Here is an 18,568-nt window from a genome sequence, read left to right on the forward strand (position 1 = left end):
AATCTGTTAGGAATCGATTGTAATGTTTTTAAAATTGTATAACTACCTTAATTTTCCCGGACCCCAGGAAGAGTAGCTGCTGCCTTGGTGGCAGCTAATGGGGATCCATAAGGAATACAAATCTAAAAATGCAAATACACTTTCTCAAAATAATCACGGTGAATCTATGATAACTCAAGATCTCTGTCATTAATTTTGACATTTCTTGCAGAGGAGATCTTAGTCGAGATCTTAGTATGTGCACCCCTTGTGCAATTAAATATATTGTTCGTTTTTACCATGAAATCTTAATTGAATCAGAACCAGTCTTTTTGATCTGACATAACAGGTTTATATTTACCGATACCATATGTTGGTGTAGAGGAAATCATGCAAGTAGTAGAAAAACTAAATTAAAAAGGAACCGGTGGAGAAAAAATTTGTGAACCCCAAGTTGCATTGGTTAAATCAAGTAGATAAGTAGAATCAGGTGGGTAAATAATTAGGTACCAAATGAAGCAATTAACGGAGAGATTGTTAGGAAAGAGTTTAGGTGGGACTCTGGTCAGTTTGGAGTTACCCAAAGCACACCATGCCGAGAGGAAAGGTGATCTCAGAGGACATCGGGACTAGGGTAGTGAGAGCACATCAGTCTGGGGAAGGCTATAAAATCATTGAGCTCCATCAGTCCACTGCGAGGCAAATCCTTTAGAATGGAAAGCATTTAACATGACAGCAACTTGGCCTAGAAGTGGACACCCTTCCAAAATATCCCCAACAACCACAAGAACAATAATAAATCAGTAAAAAAGTGAAAACACTGCCTACCTCCAAAATAACCTTATCCCAACAGTCAAGCTTGGTGGTGGTAATGTCAAGATCTGGGGCTGCTTTTCCTCCTCTGGACCTGTATGACTCAGCATCATTAAGGGAACCATGGATTCTGAGGTATACCAGGAGATTCTGGAACAGAATGTCATGCCATCAGTCAAGGAGCTAAAGCTGGGCCGAAAATTGGTCTTCAATCAAGACAACGACCCAAAGCACTGAAGCAAATCTACCAAAGAATGGCTCAGGAGAAAGAACATTTGTGTTTTGGATTGGCCAAGTCAAAGTCCTGACCTAAATCCAATTGAGATGCTGTGGCAGGACCTGAAACTGGCAGTTCATTCCAGACACCCCTCAAACCTCACTCAATTAGCTGAGTTCTGTAAGGAGGAGTGGGCAAAAATCCCTCAAAACAGATGTCAGAGACTGATTACTGGCTATAGGAGACGTTTACTCCAAGTTATCGCTGCTAATGGAGGTGCCACAAGCTGCCACAAGCAAGAGTTTCTGTTAAATAAGCCACTTTTGTTTTAAAAAAAAATATATATATATATATATATATATATATATATATATATATATATATATATATATATATATATATATTTACAGTGCCTTGCGAAAGTATTCGGCCCCCTTGAACTTTGCGACCTTTTGCCACATTTCAGGCTTCAAACATAAAGATATAAAACTGTATTTTTTTTGTAAAGAATCAACAACAAGTGGGACACAATCATGAAGTGGAACGACATTTATTGGATGTTTCAAACTTGTTTAACAAATCAAAAACTGAAAAATTGGGCGTGCAAAATTATTCAGCCCCTTTACTTTCAGTGCAGCAAACTCTCTCCAGAAGTTCAGTGAGGATCTCTGAATGATCCAATGTTCACCTAAATGACTAATGATGATAAATACAATCCACCTGTGTGTAATCAAGTCTCCGTATAAATGCACCTGCACTGTGATAGTCTCAGAGGTCCGTTAAAAGCGCAGAGAGCATCATGAAGAACAAGGAACACACCAGGCAGGTCCGAGATACTGTTGTGAAGAAGTTTAAAGCCGGATTTGGATACAAAAAGATTTCCCAAGCTTTAAACATCCCAAGGAGCACTGTGCAAGCGATAATATTGAAATGGAAGGAGTATCAGACCACTGCAAATCTACCAAGACCTGGCCGTCCCTCTAAACTTTCAACTCATACAAGGAGAAGACTGATCAGAGATGCAGCCAAGAGGCCCATGATCACTCTGGATGAACTGCAGAGATCTACAGCTGAGGTGGGAGACTCTGTCCATAGGACAACAATCAGTTGTATATTGCACAAATCTGGCCTTTATGGAAGAGTGGCAAGAAGAAAGCCATTTCTTAAAGATATCCATAAAAAGTGTTGTTTAAAGTTTGCCACAAGCCACCTGGGAGACACACCAAACATGTGGAAGAAGGTGCTCTGGTCAGATGAAACCAAAATTGAACTGTTTGGCAACAATGCAAAACGTTATGTTTGGCGTAAAAGCAACACAGCTGAACACACCTTCCCCACTGTCAAATATGGTGGTGGCAGCATCATGGTTTGGGCTTGCTTTTCTTCAGCAGGGACAGGGAAGATGGTTCAAATTGATGGGAAGATGGATGGAGCCAAATACAGGACCATTCTGGAAGAAAACCTGATGGAGTCTGCAAAAGACCTGAGACTGGGACGGAGATTTGTCTTCCAACAAGACAATGATCCAAAACATAAAGCAAAATCTACAATGGAATGGTTCAAAAATAAACATATCCAGGTGTTAGAATGGCCAAGTCAAAGTCCAGACCTGAATCCAATCGAGAATCTGTGGAAAGAACTGAAAACTGCTGTTCACAAATGCTCTCCATCCAACCTCACTGAGCTCGAGCTGTTTTGCAAGGAGGAATGGGAAAAAATGTCAGTCTCTCGATGTGCAAAACTGATAGACATACCCCAAGCGACTTACAGCTGTAATCGCAGCAAAAGGTGGCGCTACAAAGTATTAATTTAAGGGGGCTGAATAATTTTGCACGCCCAATTTTTCAGTTTTTGATTTGTTAAAAAAGTTTGAAATATCCAATAAATGTCGTTCCACTTCATGATTGTGTCCCACTTGTTGTTGATTCTTCACAAAAAAATACAGTTTTATATCTTTATGTTTGAAGCCTGAAATGTGGCAAAATGTGGCAAAGTTCAAGGGGGCCGAATACTTTCGCAAGGCACTGTATATATATAAATATATATATATATATATACAGTGGGGCAAAAAAGTATTTAGTCAGCCACCAATTGTGCAAGTTCTCCCACTTAAAAAGATGAGAGGCCTGTAATTGTCATCATAGGTACACTTCAACTATGACAGACAAAATTAGAAAAAAAATCCAGAAAATCACATTGTAGGATTTTTAATTAATTTATTTGCAAATTATGGTGGAAAATTAGCATTTGGTCACCTACAAACAAGCAAGATTTCTGGCTCTCACAGACCTGTAACTTCTTCTTTAAGAGGCTCCTCTGTCCTCCTCTGTCCTCCACCTGTATTAATGGAACCTGTTTGAACTTGTTATCAGTATAAAATACACCTGTCCACAACCTCAAACAGTCACACTCCAAACTCCACTATGGCCAAGACCAAAGAGCTGACAAAATTGTAGGCACCAGGCTGCGAAGACTTAATCTGCAATAGGTAAGCAGCTTGGTTTGAAGAAATCAACTGTGGGAGCAATTATTAGGAAATGGAAGACATACAAGACCACTGATAATCTCCCTCGATCTGGGGCTCCACGCTCTCACGATCTCACCCCGTGGGGTCAAAATGATCACAAGAACGGTGAGCAAAAATCCCAGGACCACACGGGGGGACCTAGTGAATGACCTGCAGAGAGCTGGGACCAAAGTAACAAAGCCTACCATCAGTAACACACTACGCCGCCAGGGACTCAAATCCTGCAGTGCCAGACGTGTCCCCCTGCTTAAGCCTGTACATGTCCAGGCCCGTCTGAAGTTTGCTAGAGAGCATTTGGATGATCCAGAAGAAGATTGGGAGAATGTCATATGGTCAGATGAAACCAAAATTGAACTTTTTGGTAAAAACTCAACTCGTCGTGTTTGGAGGACAAAGAATGCTGAGTTGCATCCAAAGAACACCATACCTACTGTGAAGCATGGGCGTGGAAACATCATCCTTTGGGGCTGTTTTTCTGCAAAGGGACCAGGACGACTGATACATGTAAAGGAAAGAATGAATGGGGCCATGTATCGTGAGATTTTGAGTGAAAACCTTCCATCAGCAAGGGCATTGAAGATGAAACGTGGCTGGGTCTTTCAGCATGACAATGATCCCAAACACACCGCCCGGGCAACGAAGGTGGCTTCGTAAGAAGCATTTCAAGGTCTCCAGATCTCAACCCCATAGAAAATCTTTGGAGGGAGTTGAAAGTGTGTTGCCCAGCCACAGCCCCACAACATCACTGCTCTAGAGGAGATCTGCATGGAGGAATGAGCAAAAATACCAGCAAGAGTGTGTGAAAACCTTGTGAAGACTTACAGAAAACGTTTGACCTCTGTCATTGCCAACAAAGGGTATATAAGAAAGTATTGAGATAAACTTTTGTTATTGACCAAATACTTATTTTCCACCATAATTTGCAAATAAATTCATAAAAAATCCTACAATGTGATTTTCTGGATTTTTTTTCTCTCATTTTGTCTGTCATAGTTGAAGTGTACCTATGATGAAAATTACAGGCCTCTCTCATCTTTTGAAGTGGGAGAACTTGCACAATTGGTGGCTGACTAACTACTTTTTTGCCCCACTGTGTATATATATAATCTTTTACTTCAAATGTCTTTATTAGGATTTGGGGTTTAGGTTTCGGATGGGAAGAATGTGGACACGTTTTAACCCTCACTAATGTCTACAAATGCACCATTGAGAGCGTTCTGTTAGGCTGTGTCACCGCCTGGTACGATAATTGCACTGTTCGCAACCACACAGCTCTCCAGAGGATGGTGCTGTCAGCCAAAAGCACCATTAGGGGCACACTGCCTTCCCTCCAGGACATCTACAGCACCCGTTGTCACAGGAAGGCCAAGAACATCATCAAGGACCTCAGCCACCCAAGCCATGGCCTATTCACCCCACTAACATCTAAAAGGCAGAGACAGTACAGGTGCATCAAAGCTGGGACCGAGAGACTGATAAAGAGCTTCTATATCAGACTGTTAATCAGCCACCACTAGACAGCCTCCAACCATACCCAACTCTGCCCATTAGTCACAAGCCGGCTACCACCGGGTACTCTACCCTGCACCTTAGGGACTCCTGCCCTATGCGCATAGTCATTGAACACTGGTCACTTTAAGACACTTGCCAGCTGATCATCGTAAGTTCTGAGTACGTACCTTTTGGTAGGTGGGTATAAAATACAAGATAAGATAAGATCCCTTTGAGCATGGTGAAGTTCTTAATTACATGTTGGATGGTGTATCAATACACCCAGTCACTACAAAGACACAGGTGTCCATCCTAACTCAGTTGCCTTAGAGGAAGGAAACGGGTCAGGGATTTCACCATGAGGCCAATGGTGACTTTAAAACCTTTACAGAGATTAATGGCTGTGATAGGAGAAAACGTTGTAGTTATAACCAACATTGTAGTTATTCCACACAATACTAACCTACATGACAGAGTGAAAAGAAGGAAGCCTGCATAGAATAAAAAAAATAAAAAGCAAAACTGCTAAATTTACTTTATGTCCTGAATACAAAGCGTTATGTTTGGGGCAATACATCACGGAGTAGTACCACTCTCCATACTTTCAACCATAGTGGTGGCGTCACATAATGGGTATGCTTGTCATCGGCTAGGGCTAGGGAGTTTTTTAGAATAAAAATAAACGGAGTAGAGCTAAGCTGAGGCAAAAGCCTAGAGGAAAACCTGGTTCAGTCTGCTTTTTAACAGACACTTTGAGACAAATTGTGAAGGAGTTAATGGGGAGATTGGAGGAGAGAGCAATGAGAGAGCTGCTGTGTTGGTGCATGAGGCACGACATCCGCCTGACGGAGTGTGTCCGCGATTTGATGTCACCTGAGTCAGCTCTCCATACTCGTCCTGAGGCGCGTGCTAGCCGTCTGGTGAAGACTGTGCCAGCCCCACCCACCAGGCCGCCTGTGCGCCTCCCTAGCCCTGCACGTCCTGGGCCAGCTCGGCGCTACAGCTCTCCAATACGTGCTCTGAGCCCGGTGCGCTACATTCCAGCTCCACGCATCTGCCGGGCTAGGGTGAGGATCCAGCCAGGACGGATGGTGCCAACCCTGCTCTCCAGACCGCCAGTGCGTCTCCTCGGGCCAGGATATCCTGCGTCGGCTCTGCGCACTGTGTCTCCTGTGTGTCTGCACAGCCCAGTGCGTCCTGTGCCTGCGCCCTGCACGTGCCGGGCTAAAATTACCATCCAGCCAGGACGGGTTGTGCAGGCCATTAGTTCGAGACCTCCAGTGCGCCTCCACGGCCCGGTCTATCCTGTGCCTCCTCCAAGGACCAGGCTGTCTCTTCGTCTTCTCCCTCCAGAGTCGCCCGCCTGTCCGACGCTGCCAGAGACGCCCGCCTGTCCGGCGCTGCCAAAGTCACCCGCCTGTCCGGGGCCCGCTGCGAGGGTCCCCGCTCCAGAGGCGCCACCTAAGTGGGCCAAGCCTAAGGTGGAGCAGGGTCCACGTCCCGCACCAGATTCGCCCCCATAAAGAAGGCCCACCCGGACACTCCCCTTTAGAGTCAGGTTTCACGGCCGGCGTCCACACCTTTGGGGGGGGGGGGGGGGTACTGTCACACCCTGGCAATAGAAAGGCTTTTATTCTCTATTTTGGTTAGGCCAGGATGTGACTAGGATGGGCATTCTATGTTCATTTTTTATGTTTTGGATTTCTGTGTTGTTTGTCCGGGTGCGGTTCTCAATCAGAGGCAGCTGTCTATCGTTGTCTCTGATTGAAAACCATAATTAGGTAGCCTTTTCCCACCTGTGTGGTGTGGGTAGTTCATTTCTGTTTTGTACCTGACGGAGCTGTTTCGGTTGTTCTTTTGTTACTTGTTGTATTTAGTGGTCAGTTTAATAAATAACATGAACATGTATCACGCTGCGCTTTGGTCCTCACCTTCTTCCACCAACAGCCGTTACACAAATTCACTTTTCAGCTGGACAATAACCTAAAACACATTGCCAGACTTTTCAATTTTGCTTACCAAGACGAAATTGAATGTTCCTGAGTGACCAAGTTCTGAATGAAATCGGCTTGAAAGTCTATGGCAAGACTTTTACAACCAATAATGGGCAAATATTGTACAATCCAGTTTTGCAAAGCTTTTAGAGACTTGCCCAGAAAGACTCACAGCTGTAATTGCTGACAAAGGTGATTCTAACATGTATTGACTCAGGGCTGTCAATAGTTATGTAAATTAGATATATCTGTATTTAATTGTCTTTTTTTACACTTCTAGAAACATGTTTTCACTTTTCCATAATGAGGTATTGTGTGTAGATGGGTGAGAGAAAAAACATATATTTTGTATTCAGGTTGTACCATAAAAAAATGTGGAATGTGTCAAGGGGTATGAATACTTTTTGAAGGCCCTGTACATGTTTCAAGCAGACGACAATAGTCCCTGTGCCCAAGAATGCCAAGGTAACCTCTCCAAATTACTATCGCCCCTTAGCACTCACGTCTGTAACCATGAAATGCTTTAAAAGGCTGGTCATGGCTCACATCAGCACCATCATCCCAGATACCCTGGACCCACTCCAATTCACATACCACCCACAGATGACGCAATCTCTTTTGCACTCCACACTGCCCTGTCCCACCTGGACAAGAGGAACACTTATGTGAAAAGGTTGTTCATTGACTACAGCTCAGCCTTCAACACAATAGTGCCCTCCAGGCTCATCACTAAGCTAAGGACCCAGGGACGGAACCCCTCCCTCTAACACTGGATCCTGGACTTCCTGACGGGCCGCCCCCCAGGTGGTGAGGGTAGGCAACAACACGCTGATCATCAACACGGCGTCCCATCAGGGGTGGGTGCTTAGTCCCTCCCTGCGCTCCCTATTCACCCACGACTCTGTGGACGTGCCGAATTCAAAACCATCATTTAGTTTGCTGACGACACGACAGTGGGACGGAGTTGATTGTGTACTACAGGAAACAGAAGGCCGAGCACACCCCCTTACACATTGATGGGGCTGTCGTGAAATAGGTTGAGAGCTTCACACACACCAACACAATCGTGAAGTAGGCACGACAATGCCTCTTCCTCCTCAGGAGGCTGAAAAGATGTGTCATGGGCCCTCAGATCCTAAAAAAAATGATACAGCTGCACCAATGAGAGCATCTTGACTGGTTGCATCACCGCTTGGTATGGCAACGGCTTGGCATCTGACTGCAAGGCACTACAGAGAGTAGTGAGTATCACCCAGTACATCACTGGGGCTGAGCTCCCTGCCATCCAGGACCTCTATACCAGGCTGTGTCAGAGGAAGACCCTAAAATTGCCAAAGACTCCAGCCACCCAAGTCATAGACTGTTCTCTCTGCTACCGCACGGCAAGCGGTACCGATGTACCAAGTCTGGAACCAACAGGACCGTAAACAGCTTCTACCCCCAAGTCATAAGACTGTTAAATAGTTAACCAAATAGCTACCCGGACTATCTGTACTGACCCCCCTCTTTTGACTCATCACATTATTATCTTATTATCTATCCTGTTGCTTAGTCATTGTTCCCCTAACTATACCCCTACCTACACTACATGTACATGGCCAACAGGATGTGGACACCTAATCGTTGAACATCTCATTCCAAAATCATGTCCAACAATATGGAGTTGGTCCCCCCTTTGCTGCTCTTCTGGGAAGGCTTTCCACTAGTTGAAGGCTTTCCACTAACAAGAGCATGAGTGAGGTCGGCACTGATGTTGGGCAATTAGGCCTGGCTCGCAGTCGGCATTCCTATTCATCCCAAAGGTGTTCAATGGGGTTGAAGTCAGAGCTCTGTGCAGGCCAGTCATGTTCTTCCACACCAATCTCGACAAACCATTTCTGTATGGACCTTGCTCTGTGCACGGGGCATTGTCATGCCGAAACAGAAAAGGGCTGTTGCCACAAATTTGGAAGCATAGAATGGTCTAGAATGTCATTTTATGCTGTAGCATTAAGATTTCCCTTCACTGGAACTAAGTGGCCTAGCCTGAACCATGAAAAACAGCCCCAGACCAGTAATCCTCCACCATCAAACTTTCCAGGTAGAGTTCTCCTGGCATCCCCCAAACCCAGATTTGTCAGTCGGACTGCCAGATGGTGAAGCGTGATTCATCACGCCAGAGAACGTGTTTCCACTGCTCCAATGTCCAATGGCAGCGTGCTTTTTTTTTTAAATTGCGTGTTACGCGCTTCAGCACTCTGCAGTCCCGTTCTGTGAGCTTGTGGGGCAGAAATTTGACTGGTGCCACGTTGAACATCACTGAGCTCTTCAGTATCCGCCATTCTACTGCTAATGTTTGTCCATGGCGATTGTATGGCTGTGTGCTTGATTTTATACACCTGTCAGCAACCGGTGTTGCTGAAATAGCCCAATCCACTAATTTGCTTTAGACATGTATTGTGTATGTAGATTCTGTATCTACCTAAATTACCTCCTCCCCTGCACATTGACTCGGTACTGGTACCCTGTGTAAATAGCCAAGTTATCGTTATTTACTGTGTATTTATTCCTCATGTTACTATCTTTCTATATTTTTTCTATGTTTCTCTCTACATTGCTAGAAGGGCCCGTAAGTAAGCATTTCACTTAGTCTACAAATGTTGTTTTCGAGGCATGTGACAAATACAATTTTATTTTAGTTGATCAAGCTGTGGGATGAACAGCGCTCTCTGCTGGCTGAGGTGCTGCTGGACTCCTTTCTGAACTGTGCCTGTTTCCTCAACCCCCTGGAAGACCTGCTAGTGGGCTTCAACCTCTTCAGACTGTCCCACCATCGCCTGCTGCACTCGACCCTCAGGAAGTCCTCTGCCTCACAGACCTCACTCACATATGAACAATGGGATTGATCTGTGCTTTGGTTCTTCTGGAACAACCAACATGTAATTTCCCCAAAACACTGTCTGTTTGCAACATCACAGAATCCCTGCTTGACCGACAATAAGAAGTTAAGGAAGGAGATGGATCCTATTGACAGAAAATGACATTGTATGAGTGAACATCAGTTTGACTTCACTAGCCAGTTCACTCTTCAGCCACTAGAGGGCCTATATTTCTCTTAGGAGGATGGGCAGGAGGTTGTTTGAACTCTCTCTCTCTCTCTCTCTCTCTCTCTGTCTATCTGTCTGTCTGTCTGTCTGTCTGTCTGTCTGTCTGTCTGTCTGTCTGTCTGTCTGTCTGTCTGTCTGTCTGTCTGTCTGTCTGTCTGTCTGTCTGTCTCCCTGCTCCTCACACCTGGACAGTCTACCACTGACCTGCCTTCAGAGCCCTGCTCATCACACCTGGACAGTCCACAACTGTCCTTCAGAGCCCTGCTCCTCACACCTGGACAGTCCACAACTGTCCTTCAGAGCCCTGCTCCTCACACCTGGACAGTCCACAACTGTCCTTCAGAGCCCTGCTCCTCACACCTGGACCGTCCACAACTGTCCTTCAGAGCCCTGCTCCTCACACCTGGACCGTCCACAACTGTCCTTCAGAGCCCTGCTCCTCACACCTGGACAATCCACAACTGTCCTTCAGAGCCCTGCTCCTCACACCTGGACAGTCTACCACTGACCTGCCTTCAGAGCCCTGCTCCTCACACCTGGACAGTCCACAACTGTCCTTCAGAGCCCTGCTCCTCACACCTGGACAGTCCACAACTGTCCTTCAGAGCCCTGCTCCTCACACCTGGACAGTCTACCACTGACCTGCCTTCAGAGCCCTGCTCCTCACACCTGGACAGTCCACAACTGTCCTTCAGAGCCCTGCTCCTCACACCTGGACAGTCCACAACTGTCCTTCAGAGCCCTGCTCCTCACACCTGGACAGTCCACAACTGTCCTTCAGAGCCCTGCTCCTCACACCTGGACAGTCTACCACTGACCTGCCTTCAGAGCCCTGCTCCTCACACCTGGACAGTCCACAACTGTCCTTCAGAGCCCTGCTCCTCACACCTGGACAATCCACAACTGTCCTTCAGAGCCCTGCTCCTCACACCTGGACAGTCTACCACTGACCTGCCTTCAGAGCCCTGCTCCTCACACCTGGACAGTCCACAACTGTCCTTCAGAGCCCTGCTTCTCACACCTGGACAGTCCACAACTGTCCTTCAGAGCCCTGCTCCTCACACCTGGACAGTCTACCACTGACCTGCCTTCAGAGCCCTGCTCCTCACACCTGGACAGTCCACAACTGTCCTTCAGAGCCCTGCTTCTCACACCTGGACAGTCCACAACTGTCCTTCAGAGCCCTGCTCCTTACACCTGGACAGTCCACAACTGTCCTTCAGAGCCCCGCTCCTCACACCTGGACCGTCCACAACTGTCCTTCAGAGCCCTGCTCCTCACACCTGGACAGTTCACCACTGATCTCACACAGATTTAGATAGTGTTTTAAATATATCAGTACCAGACAAAAGTTAGGACACATTTCATCATTTTTTCTTTATTTTGACTATTTTCTGCATTGTAGAATAATATTGAAGACATCAAAACTATGAAATAACACATATGGAATCATGCAGTAACCAAAAAAGTGTTAAACAAATCAAAATATAGTTTATATTTGAGATTCCTCAAAGTAGCCACCAACAGCTCAAATCAGCAAAGAGAAACGACAGTCCATCATTACTTTAAGACATGGTCAGTCAATACGGAAATATTTCAAGAACTTTGAAAGTGCAGTCGCAAAAAACATCAAGCGCTATGATGAAACTGTCTCTCATAAGGATCACCACAGGAAAGGAAGAACCATAGTTTCTTCTGCTGCAGAGGAGAAGTTCATTAAGAGTTACCAGCCTCAGAAATTGCAGCCCAAATAAATGCTTCACGGAGTTCAAATAACATACACATCTCAACATCAATTTTTCAGAGGAGACTGTGTGAATCAGGCCTTCATGGTCAAATATCTGCAAAGAAAGCACTACTAAAGGACACCAGTAATAAGAAAAGACTTGCTTGGGCCAAGAAACACGAGCAATAAAAATTTGAATTAAAATTTAATGATCACGAAAATCCATCCTTTGGTATGATGATTCCAAATTTGCGATTTTTGGTTCCAACCACCGTGATGCATGGAGAAGGAGGTGTGATGGTGTGGGGTGCTTTGCTGGTGACACTGTCTGTGATTTATTTAGAATTCAAGGCACACTTAACCAGCATGGCTACCACAGCATTCTGCAGAGTTACGCCATCCCATCTGGTTTGCTCTTAGTGGGACTATCATTTGTTTTTCAACAGGACAATGACCCAACACACCTCCAGGCTGTGCAAGGGCAATTTGACCAAGAAGGAGAGTGATGGAGTGCTGCAGCAGATGACCTGGCCTCCACCATCACCCGACCTCAACCCAATTGAGATGGTTTGGGATGAGTTGGACCATAGAGTGACGGAAAAGCAGCCAACAAGTGCTCAGCATATGTGGGAACTCAAGACTGTTGAAAAAGCATTCCAGGTGAAACTGGTTGAGGGAATGCCAAGAGTGTGCAACGCTGTCATCAAGGTAAAGGGTAGCTACTTTGAAGAATCTAAAATCTAACTCTATTTTGATTTGTTTAACACTTATTTGGGTTACTATATGATTCCATATATGCTATTTCATAGGTTTGTCTTCACTATTTTTCTATAATATAGAAAATAATAAAAAATGAAGAAAAACCCTTGAATGAGTAGATGTGTCTAAACTTTTGACTGGTACTGTATATCTATACTGACATGTAAAGTGTTGGTCCCATGTTTCATGAGCTGAAATAAAATATCCCAGAATTGTTCCATTCGCACAAAAAGCATATTTCTTATTTGCCAAGATAATCCATCCACCTGACAGGTGTGGCATATCAATAAGCTGATTAAACAGCATGATCATTACACAGGTGCACCTCATGCTGGGGACAGTGCAGTTTTGTGCCGTTTTGTCACACAATACAATGCCACAGATGTCTCAAGTTTAGTGTAGGAATGTCCATCCGAGCTGTTACCAGATAATTAAATGTTAATTTCTCTACCATAAGTTGCCTCCAATGTCATTTTAGAGAATTTGGTAGTACATCCAACCGGCCTCACAACCGCAGACTTTGTGTAACCACGTCAGCCCAGGACCTCCACATCTGGCTTCTTCACCTGCAGGATCGTCAGAGACCAGCCAACCGGACAGCTGATGAAACTGAGTATTTCTCTATAATAAAGCCCTTTTGTGGCAAAAAAAAATCATTCTGATTGGCGAGTCCTATGCCCTCCAAGGCCCACCCATAGCTGCACCCCTGCCCAGTTATGTGAAATCCGTAGATTAGGGCCTAATTAATATATTTCAATTGATTAATTTCCTTATATGAACTGTAACTCAGTAAAATCTTCTGAAATTGTATGTTGCATTTATATTTTTGCTCAGTGTACTATTTACTTTGTACTTTGCAGTAGATTATATAAAGGTACACTTTGAAGATGTGTTTCATGTTCAAACTATATTGTCAATCTATGGTTGTGCTCTCCACTTATGAGTCGTAAAGGCATACTTTAATGATCGCCTTATGCCTTAGCACTGATGTGACACAGTAGAGTACCCAAAACATGAGCACCAACTCATTGCTGTTATCACAGTAAACATCTTCACAGACCTGATGTTGAGAAAGATAATGATGCTAATGAATCTTTGTTTTCCTGGGAGGTCCAATCAGAAATCCTACAGATGGCTGCTGCATGTAGCGTTCAATCAGAGTGCATTACAGTAGAGTGACCAGATTCTGAGAAAGAGGAACGACCACCCACATTCCTCCAATCACCTGTCACAGTACTAACACTTTTTCCTTTTTACTAACAGGATAATGACCAGTAAGCCCTTTCCTGCAGTCAAATGACCTAGTGGACTCATGGGTGGAATGTTATTCATATTTTTCATAATATCATAATTAAACTTACTTTTTTATGCAGAAAATCTGGTGTTTCTGTTTTCTATATTTCAGTCGTCTGTGATGTCTGTATATAAAGTGTAATTTTGGGATGTAAACTGAACACGTTTCATCTCCATATCTGACAATGTACAGTTGTCTTCTTTTCTTTAAGCCCATAACCATGTGTGGTGTATACTTTTGTTTCAAAGTAGATTTGTTAAAGACTACCAAGAAGTGACCCTGATTTAGCCCGCTGCAGTTAAAGGTTAAACAAAATTATTCCTTAATGAAGGAGTGTTGTGTAATTGGGTGGCAGGTAGCCTAGTGGTTAGAGTGTTGGACTTGCAAGTTCAAATCCCCAAGCTGACAAGGTACAAATCTGTCGTTCTGCCCCTGAACAGGCAGTTAACCCACAGTTCCTAGGCCGTCATTGAAAATAAGAATTTGTTCTTAACTGACTTGCCTAGTTAAAAAAAGATGTGTTAGATTTATTTTACTCCATGTTACATTTCTTTGGCACGGTTAGATTGTTAGATCATAGCCTCAATGGCACTGGCCAGTGTGTGGAACAGAGCTGAGGTAATGCTTGGCCTAACGTAGCCCAACATTTGGCAGATATCCCCACCAGCAGAAGCAGTGGAGCACATTTTGCTGATCTTTGTCCCGAAACGGCATCGTGAAGGAGCCGCCTGCCTTGCGCTTTGCCAACATCCTCATTACCTACCCCGACATTCCCAAACCCACCGTCACTAATAGGTCGCTGTCTGCCATCCTCTGTTTCAAGGCTGTCCATCAACATTATGTCCTCAATGTTTTTTATTGCGAAACTGAAATCTCAACAATGGAGTCTTTGTTTGATCCCACAGATGTTCCCAGACCACCACCTCTTCATGCTCTAGCTCCTCCAGCTGCAGAGCCCAGACAGCAGCAGGACCCTGAGTCACAGGCTCCCCGCCCCTCCCAACAGAGGCCACGTACATTTCCCATACACAGCTCATGTCAGCTCCACACCCTGGCCCTTTGTTATGGCTATTACAGAGTCATTACGTGTATTCCTTATCATTGACATTGTGTTTAAGGGTGGTGGGGGGCTGTGTTCATGTCATCTAACCATAGCACTGCCTGGAGTTTGCTAAACGGCATCGGCACTTGGATTGGAACCAGTGCTGTGGTCATATGACACAAAAATAGAGGTCTTTGGCCACACACACCACTTCTGGGTTTGGTCTTTGAAAGAGAAATGCGTATGCAGAAAATACCTCATCCCTCCTGTAAAATATGGTGGAGTATCTTTGATGTTATAGGGCTAGTTTGCTTCCACTGTACTTGGGGCTCTTGTTAATGTCAACGGGGGTGGCAGGTAGCCTAGTGGTTAGAGCATTGGGCCTGTAACCGAAAGGTTGCTAGATTGAATCCCTGAGTTGACAAGGTACAAATCTGTCGTTCTGCCCCTGAACAAGAAAGTTAACCCACTGTTCCAAGCCTGTCATTGTAAATAAGAATTTGTTCTTAACTGGCTTGCCTAGTTAAATATAAAAAATAAAACAGCATCATGAACTTCAGCCAAAAACCTGTTTGCCTCTGCCAGGAGGCTGAAACTTGGTCAAAGGGAATCTTCCAGCAAGACAATAACACCAAGCACATATCAATGATCTGGAAAGATTCTGTATGGAGGAATAGTCTAAGACCCCTCCCAATGTGTTCTCCAATCTCAAAAAACATTTTAGAAAAAGGGGAGGGTGCTGGAATATTGAAAACAGAGGATCCAGTCATTTTTACAGTCATTTTATCTATTTTACTTGTTAAACAAAATATATTTCTCTGGGCAATTGTATTTCTATAAAATAATAATAATACAAATTTGGCATACAATATAGATAAGTATTTGTAGTATATATTTTATACAGTCTTTTTTGCTCACCTTTACGAAGGGATCCAAAGTAACACCATCTAAAATAGAATTTCCGCCTCCAGAAATGAGCCTAACCACATATTGGTCCATATTATCAGGATGCTGTGCTGTTACTATTAGCAGTGCTGTTACTGTGTAACGGTTTTCTTTATGAGAAGGAGAGTCGGACCAAAATGCAGCGTGTAGATTGCGATCCATGTTTTAATGAACAAACGTAAAACACGAATCAATGCAAACACTACAAAATAAAGAACGTGATGAACGTAACGAAAACCTAAAACAGCCTATCTGGTGAAAAACACATAGACAGGAACAATCACCCACAAACACACAGTGAACCCCAGGCTACCTAAATATGGTTCCCAATCAGAGACAATGACGAACACCTGCCTCTGACTGAGAACCATATCAGGCTGAACATAGAAATAGACAAACAAGACATGAAACATAGAATGCCCACTCAGATCACACCCTGACCAATCAAAACATAGAAAATACAAAGTAAACTATGGTCAGGGCGTGACAGTACCCCCCCCCCAAGGTGCGGACTCCGGCCGCAAAACCTGAACCTATAGGGGAGGGTCTGGGTGGGCATCTGTCCGCGGTGGCGGCTCTGGCGCTGGACGTGGACCCCACTCCATGACAGTTTTAATCCCCCTCCTAAACGTCCCTAAATAGGTTACCCACCACAATGATAACATGGGACAGAGGGACAGCTCGGGACAGAGGTAACTCGGGACAGATGGGTAGCTCAGCACTGAGAGGAAGCTCAGCACTGAGAAGAAGCTCAGCACTGAGAAGAAGCTCAGCACTGAGAAGAAGCTCAGCACTGAGAAGAAGCTCAGCACTGAGAAGAAGCCCAGGCAGGTAGTAGAAACTACCAGAACCTGGCTGGCTGGCGGTTTCAGCAGATCCTGGTCGACTAGCAGATCTGGAAGAATCTGGTCGACTGGCGGATCTGGGAGAATCTGGTCGACTGGCGGATCTGGGAGAATCTGGTCGACTGGCGGATCTGGGAGAATCTGGTCGACTGGCGGATCTGGGAGAATCTGGTCGACTGGCGGATCTGGAAGAGTCTGGTCGACTGGCAGATCTGGAAGAGTCTGGTCGACTGGCAGATCTGGAAGAGTCTGGTCGACTGGCAGATCTGGAAGAGTCTGGTCGACTGGCAGATCTGGAAGAGTCTGGTCGACTGGCAGATCTGGAAGAGTCTGGTCGACTGGCAGATCTGGAAGAGTCTGGTCGACTGGCAGATCTGGAAGAGTCTGGACGACTGGCAGATCTGGAAGAGTCTGGACGACTGGCAGATCTGGAAGAGTCTGGTCGACTGGCAGATCTGGAAGAGTCTGGTCGACTGGCAGATCTGGAAGAGTCTGGTCGACTGGCAGATCTGGAAGAGTCTGGTCGACTGGCAGATCTGGAAGAGTCTGGTCGACTGGCAGATCTGGAAGAGTCTGGTCGACTGGCAGATCTGGAAGAGTCTGGTCGACTGGCAGATCTGGAAGAGTCTGGACGACTGGCAGATCTGGAAGAGTCTGCACGACTGGCAGATCTGGAAGAGTCTGGTCGACTGGCAGATCTGGAAGAGTCTGGTCGACTGGCAGATCTGGAAGAGTCTGGTCGACTGGCAGATCTGGAAGAGTCTGGTCGACTGGCAGATCTGGAAGAGTCTGGTCGACTGGCAGATCTGGAAGAGTCTGGTCGACTGGCAGATCTGGAAGAGTCTGGTTGACTGACAGCTCTGGCTGCTCCGTGCTGACTGGCTGCTCCATGCTGACTGGCAGCTCTGGCTGCTCCATGCTGACTGGCTGCTCCATGCTGACTGGCAGCTCTGGCTGCTCCATGCTGACTGGCTGCTCTGGCTGCTCCATGCTGACTGGCGGCCCTGGCTGCTCCATGCTGACTGGCGGCCCTGGCTGCTCCATGCTAACTGGCAGCTCTGGCTGCTCCATGCTAACTGGCAGCTCTGGCGGCTCCTTGCAGACTGGCAGCTCCATGCTGACTGGCGGCCCTGGCTGCTCCATGCTGACTGGCTGCTCCATGCTGACTGGCGGCCCTGGCTGCTCCATGCTGACTGGCGGCCCTGGCTGCTCCATGCTGACTGGCGGCTCCATGCTGACTGGCGGCCCTGGCTGCTCCATGCTGACTGGCGGCCCTGGCTGCTCCATGCTGACTGGCGGCCCTGGCTGCTCCATGCTGACTGGCGGCTCTGGCTGCTCCATGCTGACTGGCGGCTCTGGCTGCTCCATGCTGACTGGCGGCTCTGGCGGCTCCTTGCAGACTGGCAGCTCTGGCGGCTCCTTGCAGACTGGCAGCTCTGGCGGCTCCTTGCAGACTGGCAGCTCTGGCGGCTCCTTGCAGACTGGCAGCTTTGGCGGCATCCTGCAGAAAGGCAGCTCTGGCGGCTCCTTGCAGACTGGCAGCTCCATGCAGACTGGCAGCTCCATGCAGACTGGCAGCTCCTTACAGACTGGCAGCTCCTTGCAGACTGGCAGCTCCTTGCAAACTGGCAGCTCCTTGCAAACTGGCAGCTCCTTGCAAACTGGCAGCTCCTTGCAAACTGGCAGTTCCGAACAGGCGGGAGACTCCGGCAGCGCTGTAGAGGCGGAAAGCTCTGACAGCGCTAAACAGGCGGGAGACTCCGACAGCGCTGAAGAGGAGGAGGGCTCCGACAGCGCTGGACAGGCGAGGCGCACTGTAGGCCTGATGCGTGGTGCTGGCACTGGTGGTA

The sequence above is a fragment of the Oncorhynchus mykiss genome, chromosome 16 (assembly GCF_013265735.2).
Source record: "Oncorhynchus mykiss isolate Arlee chromosome 16, USDA_OmykA_1.1, whole genome shotgun sequence".
Taxonomy (NCBI): Eukaryota; Metazoa; Chordata; class Actinopteri; order Salmoniformes; family Salmonidae; genus Oncorhynchus; species Oncorhynchus mykiss.